The sequence below is a fragment of the Pinus tabuliformis genome, chromosome 7 (assembly GCF_031772625.1).
Source record: "Pinus tabuliformis cultivar Carrire ecotype Pingquan chromosome 7, CPIR1, whole genome shotgun sequence".
Classification (NCBI taxonomy): Eukaryota; Viridiplantae; Streptophyta; class Pinopsida; order Pinales; family Pinaceae; genus Pinus; species Pinus tabuliformis.
Genome location: NC_142293.1, coordinates 1,504,134,928 through 1,504,151,571, shown reverse-complemented (window position 1 = coordinate 1,504,151,571; position 16,644 = coordinate 1,504,134,928).

Below are 16,644 nucleotides of genomic sequence, written 5' to 3'. Positions count from 1 at the left end.
GAGAGCTAGAGCCACTCAACTCTTGACAACTAGTAGAGTGGACTTGCAGTGGGGCTAGGTTTTTGGCATCGAGCAATGGTATGACCAACCCATGTTCCACTATTGGGTTTTGACCAATTGCATGATATGTATTTGAAGTTAAAACAATATTAATAAGATGTTCTTTATCTTTGGCACAGATTCCCATGCTTACTCATGGTGGTTGTATTAGTTGTCTAGTACTTCACTATATTTGTATGTGTGCTTTCATATACGCAATATGTTATGGACTGATACATAGTTGTTGCATGTGTTTTTCATTTTTGAATCTGCGTTTACTTATTACTTGCCATGTTGGTGACCTATTGTAAAACACTTCACAATTTACTTTTGGTATGTTCATGTTTATTATGTTTGATTGGGTTTTATATCACTAATCCCCCTCATGGTATATCGCTTCGTATTGTTTTTAAGACTTTTTTGTACCTATCTCTGCAAATTTGTCCATCTTGGGCTAATTTTGTTTCATTGCCTGAGCATTTAATTCTTGTCCCACTCTAACACCTTCTCATTTGATAACCAATAGCATAAACATTCATGGCGGTAGCCGGGCCCACATACTGGATGGGGATCCTATCCCAAATGGTGTGAGGTCTAATTGGGACTTCACACTGGGGAGACCCCTTAGTCATTGGTGGTACATTTCGACCCGTCAAAACTAGGATAAGAGGATGGTTGAGAATATTCTTTGTATAAGAATGATTAAATCCTCTGTGATTAAGAAGCAGTGACAGATATGATTCTATACTTCATGTGTCATGCACTAGACCAAGACTAAGAGTCATAAGTTTTAGCGAAGGCCATGAGTGAGATAAGGAAATCAAAGAACGCATTTTGAGGTGCTCATAAAAGAAGGAAAGAAGGATTCGATTGAAGAATATGTTGTTGCATGAGAAGTAGGAAAGGAAGTGTATGATTAAGGAATCTTCTGTCAGATATTCTGTTGATACTCCTACTATGAAAATTTGATAAGAAACATCAAGATATTTGGAAATACCTCGGAGGTTTGTATTTGATTATGTACATATGAAAATATATATTATTGATTAGGGTTGTGTTTGTACATGTGAATCCCTTGAGGGTTTTTGATAGCATGCTAGTTACCAATCCGTTTGATTGGGAGAGATTGGTTATCCTTGATCTACTAGTTCAAGGAGGGTTGAGGCTTTGTGAGTGAATCATTGCCTAGGAGTATATATGGTCGACACTTTGTGTTGACTTATAGGTCTCGAAGTTGGAAAATGTGGTGTTGATTATAGAGCTTTGTTTTTAGATATACACCTGGATCTTTGGGTTGATGGTTAGCAAGTAAGGCTGATGGTACTTAGAGATGCTGAAAGCTTGAGTCCATCTTAGTCCCACCCAGATAGACTGCCTTGGTTAGGAATCTAGTCCGTGGAATTGTAGTGATTAAATTATTGAGAGACCAATGGATAGATTTCCTTGGTCAGGAATCTAGTCCATGGAATTGCGGTGCCTAAAGTTCATGGTTCATATAGTTGAGATATTCCTTGTACTTGTATATGATGAATACCCCCATAGTTAAGAGGGAGTGTTGGAAAATGTAACTAGGTTCGGTCTTCATTTAATGTATTTGAGTAATCTTATAATGTACTTGTCAAAAGAATAAAGAAAATTATTATTATTATTATTATTATTATTGTGACTTATTAAAGCATGGGTTTCATGCTTGGGTCACCATGTTTTAGGTCAAAGTCCCCATTAAGGACTTCTAGGATTTATTTTGAGCCAATAGTGTTTGTAATTTTAAAGAGACCCTTCTTGGGATTTTGAATCATGTAAAAAGGTTGAGTATTGAGTCAAACATAATTTATGTATCCTCCACATCAAGTCGGCCTAAGAACACTAATTCGACCTCACATGGAGCCTATAAATACAAGCAAGTCAAATTCATTTGGAGCACACTCTCTTATAAAAAGTTCAATATCTCTAAGGAAGTTGGGAAGTGTGGAGTATGGAGCTAGGAATCCAAAGGAAGTGTGAGTTGTGTCAAGTCTAAGGAGAAGAAGACAAACAAAATTTTGGTGCCTCTCTTTCTCTATTTCATGCCCTAGATTGGGATATCAAATTCTTCCAAGTTTTGCTAATGTCGGAAGTTGATGCCTAGTTGAAGTTGATGGAAAGGAGGTTGAATATCTTGGAGGCTGACTTGGTGTGGAGGGAAGGTTTGGTCTTTGTCTAGGGTGAAGAGTCTCAAAGAATATTATTTAAAGGAATAATTTTCTTGATTGGGTTTTCCCCTTGAGGGTGGGTTTGTGCTGACATAATGCCTACATATGGTGTCCATTGTTTTATGTGTGATTGCTTTGGTAATTGCTTGATGAACTAAAAGAAAGAATATATAAAGAATCATAATAACAAGAACATCACAAGTAATTATCAATAATAAGAAAATATTTCTTCTTTTCCGATTTGCTAACATCAATGAGCCTGTTTAGTACCCCGACGAGTTTGCATATACTTCCCACACATATGTGCTTTCAACACTCTTATATGCCACCCTTTTTATAAGCTTTAATATTTGGAAAATTTCTTTTAGAAATTGGGTGAATAGAGTAGGATGGTATAAGATGTTTTCTACTTAAAGAAATAGATGTGATACTAGTTGAACTTGAATTCGCTAGTAATCCAAGTAGAGGATTTAATTGTGGAGGGGTATGGGAGGGATTCAAATTCAATACTGTAAAAAATTCATTCCTTTATAAAGGTGAACCTATTGATGGGCCCCATAATTTTCTATTTTATTAGGCCCATATGATTATTTATAGACACTTAAAACATGTATTTGACCTCCTTACTTGAACATCGTAGAGTTAATTTATAGTATTAATGGGTCCTAAGGAATTTGATTTTATCCTTGCTTATTATGTGCCTAATACTATTTATTTTTCTACAAAGTTGTGAGAATATTAGACAAATTTATGAATTGGATAACAAAATAATGATTTTTTTTATTGTCACATGATGTATATAATGAACTTTGTCAATGGATATAACCTCTTTGGAATGCAGTGATTTATTACATTCTCTTTCCTTCATGCATGTTAGATTAGTTTAATTTCTTTATTCTTAAGTTAAGACTAGGTTCCCTTTTCAATGCAACTTTCACATCCTACAATTAGGCTAGTGTTTGATTTCCATTTCTGCAATTAGGATTAGTGTTTACATTTGAGAAAGTAGAATTTCCATTTCTACAATTAGTTTAGGTTAGATTTCATGATATTCACTCCATTACATTATATCAGTGAAAGAAGGACACATTGTATGCTACACATATAGTGCTGACACCTCTTAAGTTTGTACAGACCTCGAGTTGATAATTTAAATTGGTAGCCTTGGGAGTTGCAACATTCTTGTTGCAATATTGAGTCTCATCACTTATACTACTTGAATCATGTCTCAATGTTCCTAATATATAATGGGTAATGCACGAGGAATTGAAAACTTAGCAGGGATGACTTTTAGATAAATGAAATCCTATTAAAAAGATAGAGTAAATATTTCCTCGTATGAACCAATTGATGTTGCAAAAGAATAATTTCCCTAATATAGGTTTTGGGAATATCACAAAATCCAACCCAAAAGAAAAAAAAAAATGAAATCAACACACTTCAAAGATTGCAAATGAAGAAAGAAAATGAAAACCCAAAAGAAAACGTAAATGAAAAAGCCATGATTGAGAAAAAAGCAAAAACAAGACATCGTATGAAAATATGTCTTAAAAAAAGAGTGAATATGAGGAAAGAATGTGTGTTTTTACTTACAGTGAGCTCTTGATAAGTTATGTCTCACAAAATTGTAATTGACTAGGCTTTTTCTTTTATTGAAAAAGGAATTGTACAACTAGGGTGTAGCTATGAATAAAAGATAAAGTTGCATCAAATGCCCCTTGTCCCGTGAATATATTATTTGAAAATAAGTTTTGAAAAAAAAAGGAACAAGATACTAAATGAAATTACAGTATGTAAAGGGACTCCCTGATGTAACTTGTTTGCAATTTGATCATCATCACAAACGCTTCGTTGAGCCAGAAGGGGTGCAAAATAAACTAAAGGATTTCTAAGAAATCTAGCAAACAACATCAAACCTTAAGTGTAACCAATGAGGACCTATAAACACAAATCTTAGATTAGAAAATACTAAAACAAAACTGAAACTAAAATCAAAATGAAAAAGATAGAGGATGAAAATAAGCATATGAAATTTACCTTGAAGGATTTTGTTATGATTTACCTTAGAGATCTCGATTTCCTCCAAATTCATTTATTTAAGAAGAAACTTATTTTCATGATTAAGATCAAATAGCATGAAGAAGTTGCAACTCTATCAAAGTTCATATTCTTATGATCATCAAACTTATTGAACCTAAACTAAGGTGAGCGTTAAGCCTATGAAAAAAGCTTAGCTATAAAGAAATGGTTTCATGTTCAAGCGAACAACAATGAATAAGAAATTTTAGATTTGTGTTTTACATAATAATGCTAAAAAACCATGAAAATCTGCCTAAATGTGCATTGCTTTGTGTTGCAATTGTAGCTATTCTCTTTGTAAATTCAAAATCATATTCATCGTATGATGCAGACACGAATGAAAGGTTGTTGATTATATATTAGCCCCAATTTTTTTTTTTTTTTTAACCCACTTAAACAATGTTGAAGTCCTAACCTATGAAGTGACTTTTAGTATTGAGATTGAGATGACTTAAGCTTCTTTGCACCAACACTAATAAAGAGGACTCTTATGAATTTTCAAATCCAAACAAATGTAAAGTAGCATATGTGCATATTCAGAGTTCATTATTAAACAAATCAAAGCCTATAAAAATTAAAATTTTGATGAGTGAAGAAATGCTTATCTAAACATGTTTGCAAGCGGATTTTATTTGGGATATTTTTTTCAACAAAAAAAATTAAAGCCTCTTCGCTTGCTTATTTCATACCTGCAATATTAAAAGAAAAGAAAAGAAAAGAAAAACTAAACTACTGGTATTCAAATCTAATCTAACAAGGCTAATAAAAACTAAGTAAAATTGTATTTCCAATGGAGCCAATCAAACTCATTTATTCCTGCATATATGTACATACCAAAAAGTAATAACATAAATAAAATTGTAACTAAATTACTAAAAAAAATTGAGATTATTTTGTACATTTAATTTTAATAAGTTCAAGAAAATAAATTTATGTACAGGAAACCTATCTTGAAATGAATTTTCCAACCATATTCCAATTGGATCATAGAAATTAGGATGAACATATGCTAATGATTGGATAAGATTCCAAGAAGAGTAGGACAAGAAACTTTGTTCAAATGATATGCCTATAGATGTTGTAGCCCGTGAGAAAATGTTAGTATTATGTGCATGAAGCATAATATTAATGATCTTTTGTGTAAGTAAACTTTCCAAACAAATTTCATGAATGGTTGAATGGAAATCGAAAGAATCTTTTAGAAGATTTTTAGATAGATTGAATAATTGGTCAAATTGTGATGTTACACTCTCAAGTGTTGGAGGTTGTGGAAAATTCAATTGAAAATAAAGAATGAGATGGCATGACATGAACATCAAATGAAATTGAAAGATTAGAAGTTATCGATGTTGTTGATTAAGGCCTTGAAATTCATTTTCACATTCATTCATTAATGCACTTTGCGAGTATTCAATGCTTGACTTCTCAATATGCGGGCATATCCAAAAATTGAAAAATAAATGTAGTATACAAATATGAAAATAACCATAATAAATGAATAATAAACAATCAATTACATCATCATATAAATAATTGTTACAAATAATGTTACAAGAAAATGGGGAGTTTTTTGAAAAGTACCCCCTCACAAGTGTTAGCCAAGGTAATGCAATTATAATTAATACCAACATTTACTTGTGGAGGCGAAAGAGTTTTAGGACTATGAACAAGAACAAGAACTTGAACAATATAGGAATCAAGAATTGGAATGTACTTCTCTTCTTGAAAATTGCAGCCACTATGGTACTTTGAGGATTCAAGATGAGAATCATTTGTAGCAATATCATTATAAGAAGATCTCTCATCTTGAAAATTAGATTGACTTTGAATATTGAGATCATGAGAATTTAAAGATGGACAAAATAAATCAATATACTCAAACTTAAAATCGTTATCATAAAGGACTCCACAATTTTTATTAGCACTCCCTTCCTTTTCATAAAGTAAACGAGAACAATAAGAGTAATTAAATGGTTTTTGATGAAAATTCTCAACACTATTGAAAAGGTTATCATTAAATGACTCTTTTTCCTCATCGAAACTAATCAAAAATTCATTATTTGTTAAATTTGTGGCAGTCCCTATGTTTTCTAAAATATCATTTGTTCACAAAATGATTAGCAAATGAATTAAAATCACGAAAACGATTGGGATAAAGAGAAAAATGGCTACTTGAAGATATGAATATGAAAATTTCTCTACCTGAAGATTCTTCCTCATTTTACTTAATGTAGATTTCAAATTCTTCATCATGTATTTGGATGACCACACTTTGTATTTGAACATGATTTATAGCATGATAAAACTCAGAAATATTTCCATAAAGAACTATTGTTGAAATTTTCAATTTGCATGAATGGTTGTTGATTACCTTCTTTGTTATGAACAACAATTTTATTTTGAGTTTGAGCAGTTGATTTATTAATAACAACTCTCTCTAGATCAACATTTTTTTTTTAATACACTTATGCTCTTCTGAGATGGCTGATTAATGATTTCTGCATTTTTTGCTTGAAGAGAGTCGACCATGCTATTAACAACAATGGCTATTCAAAAATGACAAATGTGCAAATAGAAATAATGAGTCTTCAAGTTCATTATTTTCGTTTGGAATACAAGGAAGAGAAAGTGGATGTTGAAACCATTCCACTAACTTGGTATTTGAAGATCTATCTTTAGATTTAAATTTTAGACAAATTAACTTGAATCTAATTGTGAAGTCAATTGTAGACTCATTTTCAAATTTTCATAAATGTTCAAGTTCATGAAATACTTGCTCATAGTGATATTCCTCAGATGCTTGAAGGAACTTTGCGATAAATCTATCCCAATTGTGAATAGAGTCAACTAGAAGGGATTCACACCATCTTTTGGCTTTTCCTATGAGAGTTAGAGTAAATTTGTTCCATATAATTCCTTCATCAATACCATTGAGAGTAAAATTTGTAAAATTTTGAATAAATTAAAAAAACATGATCATATGTGGAAGCATTATTCTTACCATAAAAATTTATCTATGACAGGTGTTTTACAACTTTCAATTGGTTGGTGGTGGATTCACGTCCAAAGATACAACTCTAAATGGAAAGTTTAGAAGGAGCCATCGCAAATAAAGAAAGCTTTAAAGAACAAAACTCCAAAAAGACAACTTGTATTTGGTCCTTCTTCTAGCACCAAAATTATTGATAGAAAAAAATGACTGAAATCAACAATTGGGAGATCACCAGGTCAAGACTCCAATTAGGCCTTTATGCTTTTGGGATGGTGATTTCATCTAGTTCAAATGGGTCTAGTTACCCCTCACTCTCCTTGCTGACTTATGATGTCTCTAATTACCATTATTAATAAGAGGAAATCATACCTACCCTCTTGTAGTGTACTTGCAAGAAATTAGTCCTTAAGCTAACATAAGGGCTCGACCAAGCCATCAATGGGGTTGCTCCTATGAAAGGATAGTTTTAAATAGCAATGAATTAGTCTAAATGCGGATCTACTCTAAGATGTAGGCAGTAGAAAGTAAAGCCTAATCTATCTTGATTAGGAAAAGATATAGATCTCTTCCCAATCAAGAGAAAAATAAGGAAATTTAGACTATCTTGAACTTAGAATAAAAATGAAGTTAACATGCCAAGGAAATAGTTCCAAGACGTGCTACTAATTCAAAAAAATATGCACATTCAACTATCTCATGAATAGTTATTAGATTTTTGTTGCACACACATCTGAATTCAAATAAAATGAATTTAAAATAAGTGGTATAATTGTGTTATGAAACTAGCTCAAGAAAAGATAGAAAAGATAGATCAACGCCTTAGAATTCAGCCTCTTCGAGGGGGCAACCTCCTTTACATTACATAAATGAACAATTCTTGGATGATACAAATGACACAACCTCCTTTCTATATATAGGAGTCTAAGGAGTCACAATATAATCCAGCCGACCTAACAATAATAATATAAAGCCACAAAAATAACAATAGAGGGATTCTATGGGGCACAAAAATAACAATATGGGGGTAATAGGGGTACAACAATATAAATAAGGGGTATAACTACAATAGTAATGGGGTAATCACTAGTATTATAGGGACCCAACATGCCCCTCTCCTTCAAAAAAGTGTTGTCCTCAACGCTTGAGTAGTTCTGGATACTTCTGCATAAAATTCTCATCCTCCCATGTGGAATCTTCAGCGGATAAGTTCTTCCACTTGATAAGATACTCTGAAATTGATCGATTTCGTAGCTGTCGAGTTCTTGTTTCTGTGACTGCTTCCGGTTCCAATATAATTTTTCCTTCCTCGTCAAGTTCTGGCAATATTGTTTGAATTGGGAGCTTGTCACCTATAACCTTCTTTAAACATGAAACATGGAAAACTGGGTGCAATCGAGAAGCTGCAGGAAGCTCCAATTTGTATGCCATAGTACCAATCTTTTGCAACACCTTGTACGGACCATAATACTTTGGTGATAATTTATTATCCTTCTTAGCTTGCTTTAGGGACATTTGCTTATATGGTTGTAGCCGTAGGAATACCCAATCACCTACATCAAAACTTCTTTCACTGCGATGTTGATCTGCCTGTTGTTTCATTCTATTTTGTGCCAACACGAGGTTATCCTTTAAGAGTTGGAGGACTTGTTGTTGATGTTCGATGTGATGTTCCACTGCCTGAACCTTAGAATTTTCTCTTAAATATGATGTGATGGATGGTGGTTGATACCCATAAAGTGCCATAAATGGGGTCATTTTTGTTGCTGTATGGAAGGAAGTGTTATACCACCATTCAGCCAGAGGCAACCATTTGACCCATTGTGTCTGTTTATCAGATACAAAGCAACGAAGATATCCTTCCAAACATTTGTTTACTATCTCAGTTTGCCCATCAGATTGAGGATGATAAGATGAGCTATGAGCTAACTGAGTACCAAGACAAGAAAATAATTCTGTCCAAAAATTTCCAGTGAAAATGGGATCTCTGTCACTTACAATAATCTTTGGGTTTCCATGTAGCTTTTGAACTGTTTCCATAAATGCAGTAGAAACTGTACTGGCTTTAAATGGATGTGATAATGCACAAAAGTGTGCATACTTGGTAAGTCTGTCAACTACCACCATGATGACACTCTTTCCCTCAGACTTGGGTAAACCTGTGATAAAATCCATTGAAACCTCCTCCCAACGTTGGCTTGGAATGGATAAAGGTTGTAATAGACCCGGTGTCTTAATTGTTTCAACTTTATTTTGTTGGCAAACCAAACATTCCGCCACAAACTTTTGAATATCTGATTTAAGGCCATCCCAAAAAAATTCCTTCTTAACCCTGTGGTAAGTTTTTAAAAATCCTGAGTGCCCTCCTAAGGGAGAAGTGTGCAATTCCATAAGAATCTTTTGTTTTAGCTGGGAATTCTTACAGAGGTATAAGCGATCTTTGTACCATAACGAATCATTTTGCCAGCTAAATGTATCAGAAGTACTGGAATCTTGTTGTAGCTTTCGAATAAGTGCCCACACTTCTTCGTCATTCTTCCATTCCTCCCTTGCTTCGTTTATCCAATCTGGTTGGATAATAGAAATGGCACACAACAATGCTTCCACATCCTCATCCTTTCTTGAGAGTGCATCTGCCACCACATTTTGCTTCCCTTTTTTGTAGATGATTTCAAAGTCATAACCCAACATCTTTGTGACCCACTTTTGTTGCTCTTCAGAGGATAATCTTTGTTCTAAAAAGTATTTAAGGCTATCATGATCCGTTTTTACCTTGAAGTGTCTTCCCATTAGGTAGGGTCGCCATTTCTTAAGTGCATGGAGTATTGCCAACATTTCCTTCTCATAAATAGCTTTGCTTAAAAACTTTCCCTTGATTGGACGACTTTCAAAAGCAATGGGTCTTTCATCTTGCATTAGAACAACACCAATTCCATTTCCTGAAGCATCACATTCCACAATAAAGGTTTTTGTGAAGTCCGGTGTAGCTAAGACCGGTGCTTGGCACATTGCCTCTTTAAGATGTTCAAAGGCCTTTGTTGCTTCCGGAGTCCATGAAAATGAATCTTTCTTCAATAATGTTGTTAGAGGTGCTGCTATTCTCCCATAATTCTTAACAAACTTGCGATAATACCCTGTCAACCCAAGAAATCCTCGCAGATGCTTTATGGATGTGGGGATTTTCCATTCCTTAATGGCTTTAATTTTGCTAGGGTCTACCTTAACTCCTTCATGAGATACAATATGACCCAAATATTCCACCTCCTGGACTCCAAAGAAACATTTGGATCTTTTTGCATATAATTGTTTCTCCTCCAATAGTTGTAGCACCCTGTCAACATGTTCAACATGATCCTTCCAAGACTTGCTGTAGATTAGTATATCATCAAAAAATACTAACACAAATTTTCTAAGGAATGGTTTGAAAATTGAATTCATCAAACCTTGAAATGTTGAAGGTGCATTGGTAAGGCCAAAAGGCATGACCAAAAATTCATAATGACCCTCATGAGTTCTAAATGCCGTTTTCGGAATGTCTTCAATCTTCATTCTGATTTGATGATATCCTGAACGAAGATCCAACTTGGTGAAGTAAATTGATCCATGCAATTCATCCAGTAATTCATCAATGACAGGAATGGGGAACTTATCTTTAATAGTGAGCTTGTTGAGCTCCCTATAATCTGGACACATGCGCCATGATCCATCCTTCTTGTGCACCAATACTACTGGAGCTGAGAAAGAACTTTGACTCGGTTGAATTATACCAGCCTCTAGCATTTCTGCAACCATACGTTCAATTTCACTTTTTTGGACATAGGGATATCTGTACGGCCTGATGTTTGGAGGAACACTTCCTGGAATCAGATGAATAGCATGATCATGATCACGCATAGGTGGGAGACCTTTGGGAGTCTCAAATACCTTGGAATGATTGTCCAGGACTTTTTGGAGATCTGGAGAAATAGATGATTCCAATGTGGAAACATCTAGCGAACATAATTGTGCAATTACACCTCTTTGCTCCTTTTTTAGAAGCTTTGTCATACCATTAGAGCTGATTATCTTTCCTGGTTTCCCTGCAATACCCCTTAATTCAACTTCCTTTCCTTCCAAGAAAATTTGATGAAAAGTTCTTGAAAATTAAAAGCTATTGTACCCAAGGATTGTAGCCATTGGACTCCTAGTACAACATCAGCACCTCCCATTGGAATGGAAAGCATTGGGCTAGTCAATACATATTCTCCCATGGATAGCTTGATATTATGGCACTTTCCAGAGCAATTTATTGTTCCTCCATTTGCAATCATCACTTGACACTCTGGTGCTGGATATAGGAAGCAATTCAATTCTTTTGCTACCCTACAATGAATAAAATTGTGGGTGCTTCCTGAATCAATCAACACTATTACCTTTTTCTTCTTGATTTGTCCTTCTATCTTGATGGTTTGAGGAGTGGTAATTCCCGCCAATGCATTACAAGATATGGTCGGATTTATTTGTTCTTCATCTAGGCTTTGTTCCTGGAATATATCCTCTTCTTTTGACCTTTCTTGCTCCTTTTCTTCTTCCTCTTCACAATCTATGTAGAATAATTTCTTCTCAGCACACTTATGACCTTTTGTGTATTTGCTATCACAATTGTAACAAAGCCCTTTTGCTCTTTTTTCTTCCAATTGTTGTGGTGTCAACCTTGTAGGTTGTGGAAGACTATGGGCAACAACACTTCCGTCTTTATAGTTGTGAATGGTATGCTTCCTAGTTGCCATAATTTTGCTTTCCATTTTTCTTGCTAACCTGAATGCCTTCTCTAATGAATCAGGTTCCCAAAGGCGCACATCATGTTGGATATTATCCTTTAAAGACCCTATGAACACATCAATCCTATGCTCCTCTGGAATATCTTTTACCCTTATGTTCAATTTTTGGAACTCCTCAATGTGCTCCATTATTGAACCCTTTTGTTTGAGACTTATCAATTGGCTAAAAAAAGTGTTGCTTTTTGTATCCTCATAATGTGCTATCAATTCTTCCGTAAAAATTGCCCAAGTGATAAATTGTTTACGAGAACAAAGCCATTGATACCATACAAACTGATTTGGTTCCAAATATAAAGTTGCCATACGTACCTTTTGTGTGTTTTGCACATTATTGAGATCGAAGAATTGCTCCATCTGTAATATCCATGTGGCGGGATCCTTGCCATCAAACTTCCTCATATCGATTTTTGGAACATGGTGAGTCTTCGATCCAACATTAGAGTCTATGGAATCATGATTAACATTTCTTTTGTTCTCATCATGAGTTTCCTTTACTACCTTTTCACCATTAGTGACCCTTTCTTGTAGCAAGTTCTTCAATTCTTCCATGTCTGTCTTCAAATCTATCTTCAAATTTACCATCGAATCCTCCATCTTAGCTTCCATGCCATTTATCTTAGATTCCACGCCATTTATCTTAGATTCCACGCCACTTATCTTAGCTTCTGTTAGCTTTTGTGAGCGTGACATTTGTTGCACTTGTTCTTGTAATTTTGATATATCATGTAGCATTTCTTCCTCTTCTTCATGAGTCATGCTAGAGCTTTCAGGTTCCTTACTAGGTGTTTGCATTTTCTTTCCTCGGGGCATCAGTTACCGATAATAATGCTTTACTATGCCCTTTGAATTCCGTTAAACCAAGCTTACATAAAAAATTAAAAAAAAACTACACACCTTTTTTCACTTTATAGAAGCCTGATATTGAATCTGATGTATCTCTGTAATTTCAGATCATCCAGTTCTGAAATTGCTACCTGTAGTAGCCTTCTGCGTCCTCTTTCCAATGCCACAAGTCTGAGCCAAATTGGATTCTCCAAGGAAGAGTTATGTGAAATCTCCCACAGTGACTTGCTTTTAGACTGGTTCAGTAGAGCGAACTTGTACGACGTGCCACGAGTCACTGTTTCAACCTTTGAATCTGAAACACACATACAAGAAACTACAGTCCGTCCTCTTTCTGTACCTTTTTACGAAATTTCAATCCGATCCTCAGAGAGAAAGTTATGACGATTTTCCCCAGGTCACCTGTTTTGAATGTAATTCAGGAGTCTGCAAAAAGACCAACTTCCTCAGATCATATCTCCGAAAATATAGCGCGAAAAGCTCTGAAATTCGGACCCAAGGTTCAGCGCCAATTCTTCTCAAATGGGTTTTTTTTGCGACTTCTGAAACGTCACAGAAAAAAAGTTATAGCGAAAATTCCACGATGACCTGTTTGGAGCAGCGAAACCCTAGAATCCAAAGCTCTGATACCAAATGTTATGAAACCAGCTCAAGAAAAGATAGAAAAGATAGATCAACGCCTTAGAATTCAGCCTCTTCGAGGGGGCAACCTCCTTTACATTACATAAATGAACAATTCTTGGATGATACAAATGACAAAACCTCCTTTCTATATATAGGAGTCTAAGGAGTCACAATATAATCCAGCCGACCTAACAATAATAATATAAAGCCACAAAAATAACAATAGAGGGATTCTATGGGGCACAGAAATAACAATATGGGGGTAATAGGGGCACAAAAATATAAATAAGGGGTATAACTACAATAGTAATGGGGTAATCACTAGTATTATAGGGACCCAACAAATTGCATTAAGGAAATAATTCTCATAATACAATCATGATTAAAACAAAGATAAACTTGTCATCATTATGCTAAATAGTTATCAATGATGACAAACCTATCTATTCAAATTCGTTTCTCAATTAAGATAAGAACTAGATCCATCATGAGAAAATAACTTTCATATTATTTAAATAATCATATAATTGAATGAATTTTCAATAGTGCAAAACCCAAGAATCACATTCTTATTTTGATCAAGAATCAATTGAATTAAAATGGAGGCTATCAATTAACCTTCAATTTTGACAATAGTGTATAAGAATTGCAAATTTGATCAAAGATTTTTGAGTACATAATTTCTTGAAATATTTCATGACAACATGAAAATTTTAGAGCTGTATTAAATTTCTATGAGTTTGGTCCAAACATGACCAATATTCTACAAAAATGATCTCTATAATAGTGCAAAAAACACTATTTTTGCAGAGAATTGGAACCCCTTTTCCTTCTTCAATCCCTCATTTATAATTTACAAAATGAAATTCCCAAAAAGAGAGTTGTTGAAAGATGATTGAATGAGGATTTGAAATCAGATTTTATTTACTAGAAAATATATTCTTTTTCTTTTATTTATTCAATCCGATTCCTCCAAGACTCATGGGTCTTATCTTCTCCAAAAATATCTACAAAAAATCATCCCAAAAAAAAAATTAAAAACTAATAAAATTTTCACACCAAAACCCAAAATGAAGCACTGTCAAAACATATTCACTAATTAAAATTTAATTTAATAAATTTAATAAAAAAATCCATGCTTTCCATTGCTCCCCATGTATAGATTTCTTCAGCCAACAAGAAATATGAAACAAATTTACGACATTAAGAAACTCTAGGAAAATGAAAACTCTGCAAGGAAAACTTAGAAAATTAATTTTAGTTGCAAATTAAGAGCTTTGACTTCTGCTGATTTTTTAGAGTAGTAAATGACTAAATCTAGTCAAATAACCATTTCAATATCCTTCTTCTCAAAAACAATTCCAATGATCCATTATTTGCCTCATTTGGTGAAGTATAACTCAAGATATTGCCCTGTGAAGTTGGAGTTTCAAAACAATTTGGACTCTGCCATGTTCATAAATTTTTTCGGAAATATTCAATTTTTACTTTTATTTTTAAACATTTAAAATTTTATAAATTAAAATATAAAAATATTATATAAAAAAAAATTATAAAAAAATTAAAATAAAGGGGGTGGGTAATATGAGGAGTACATAATGGAGTGTACATGAGGTGGGGACTCGAGAGGCCCGTGGGTGGAGTGTGGGCCCTCCCCACTTCACAATGAGTTTAAACTATAGTAAGCCTCCTTTATACCTCCCACTATATCATATAATTGAAATCCTCCCACTTATCATACTTATATCACCTCGGGGAAATACTCTGACGGGTTTGGTTATTAGTTTCCCTATTATTAGCTTCCTTTTTAGCTCCTTTTTTTACTTCCATTATTTTTTTATTGTATTTTTTTCCAATTTTTTGAAAAAATTGGTGCTATTTAGTGGGATGATGTTATTTTTGACATTTTTTCGCTGATCACAACTAGTTGTTGCTAAATTCGGCACTCAATAGTGTTGACTTTAGCGCCGACTTTAGTGTGACCTTTTCAAATCACTTTTAGCACCTCCACAAAAGTTGAGTTTAATCCCCTGCGCATGTATTTCTTTTTTTCCAAATTGGTAAACATACTCATCAAAGATTCATTCTCCTCTTGCAAAAAATCGTTTTCATCTTGAAGGCCATCGATACGAGATTTCTGACTCATAGTCTTCATGCTCAAAAATAAAACCCCTCCCATTAGAAGCAGGTGAATACAATTGTGCTTCATATATATGGCATGCCCAATGAAGCCAATAATTTTTTGGTTTTAATTTACAAATTAAGGATCCATCTCAGCTATGGAAATTGCAGATTATAATTTTCGAGATTGAACAAATTCAAGCCATGGGCTTTCACATTTCTCCCAAATTTTTCATTGGAGAGAGGTTTCCCAAATCGTGTGCATATATTTAAGGAGGGTGAGTGTGAGTGTGTACAAATTATGTATGTGCATCGTTATGCTATCTTTGAAAGTCTCAAAGTATATGTAACAATATTTACTAGATTTTGTTTCATTCATTATATAAACTAAAGTTTTAGAATATCCTCCAACTACTATTGAACAAAGAATGTTGGATCTGTAAAAATTAATCCCCATTGACCATGCAATCATTTCTAATTGGTTATTTGTTACCTTCCCATTTGAATTGGGGATAATAAAAAATAATTTGGCCCTCATTATTTCTAATAATACCACCACCAATACCCTCCCTTAAGTTTTCCCTAGAAGCATTATCAAAGTTTAATTTATACTCTTTAACATAGGTGGGTTCCAAGGAGAGTATGGACTACCTGTTCCCAAATATTTTTCCATTAATAAAAACACTATCAGATATTCTTGGAGAAGGAGATAATATTCTATTCAAAAGTAGAAAGAGACCATAGGATATCTTAGGGGTCATTCCCCTTTCGCGATTCTTGGATGGATCTCATCTAATTTAGCTCAAATTTGGTCTGGATCCTTTTTTATTTTTATTTTATTCTCTTCTAATTTTTAAGTAGGTCATAAATTAAATGACATGATTTCAATTCTACTTGATTGAATCCTTCTTCAATCAATTTGGTGATGCTGAGGCCC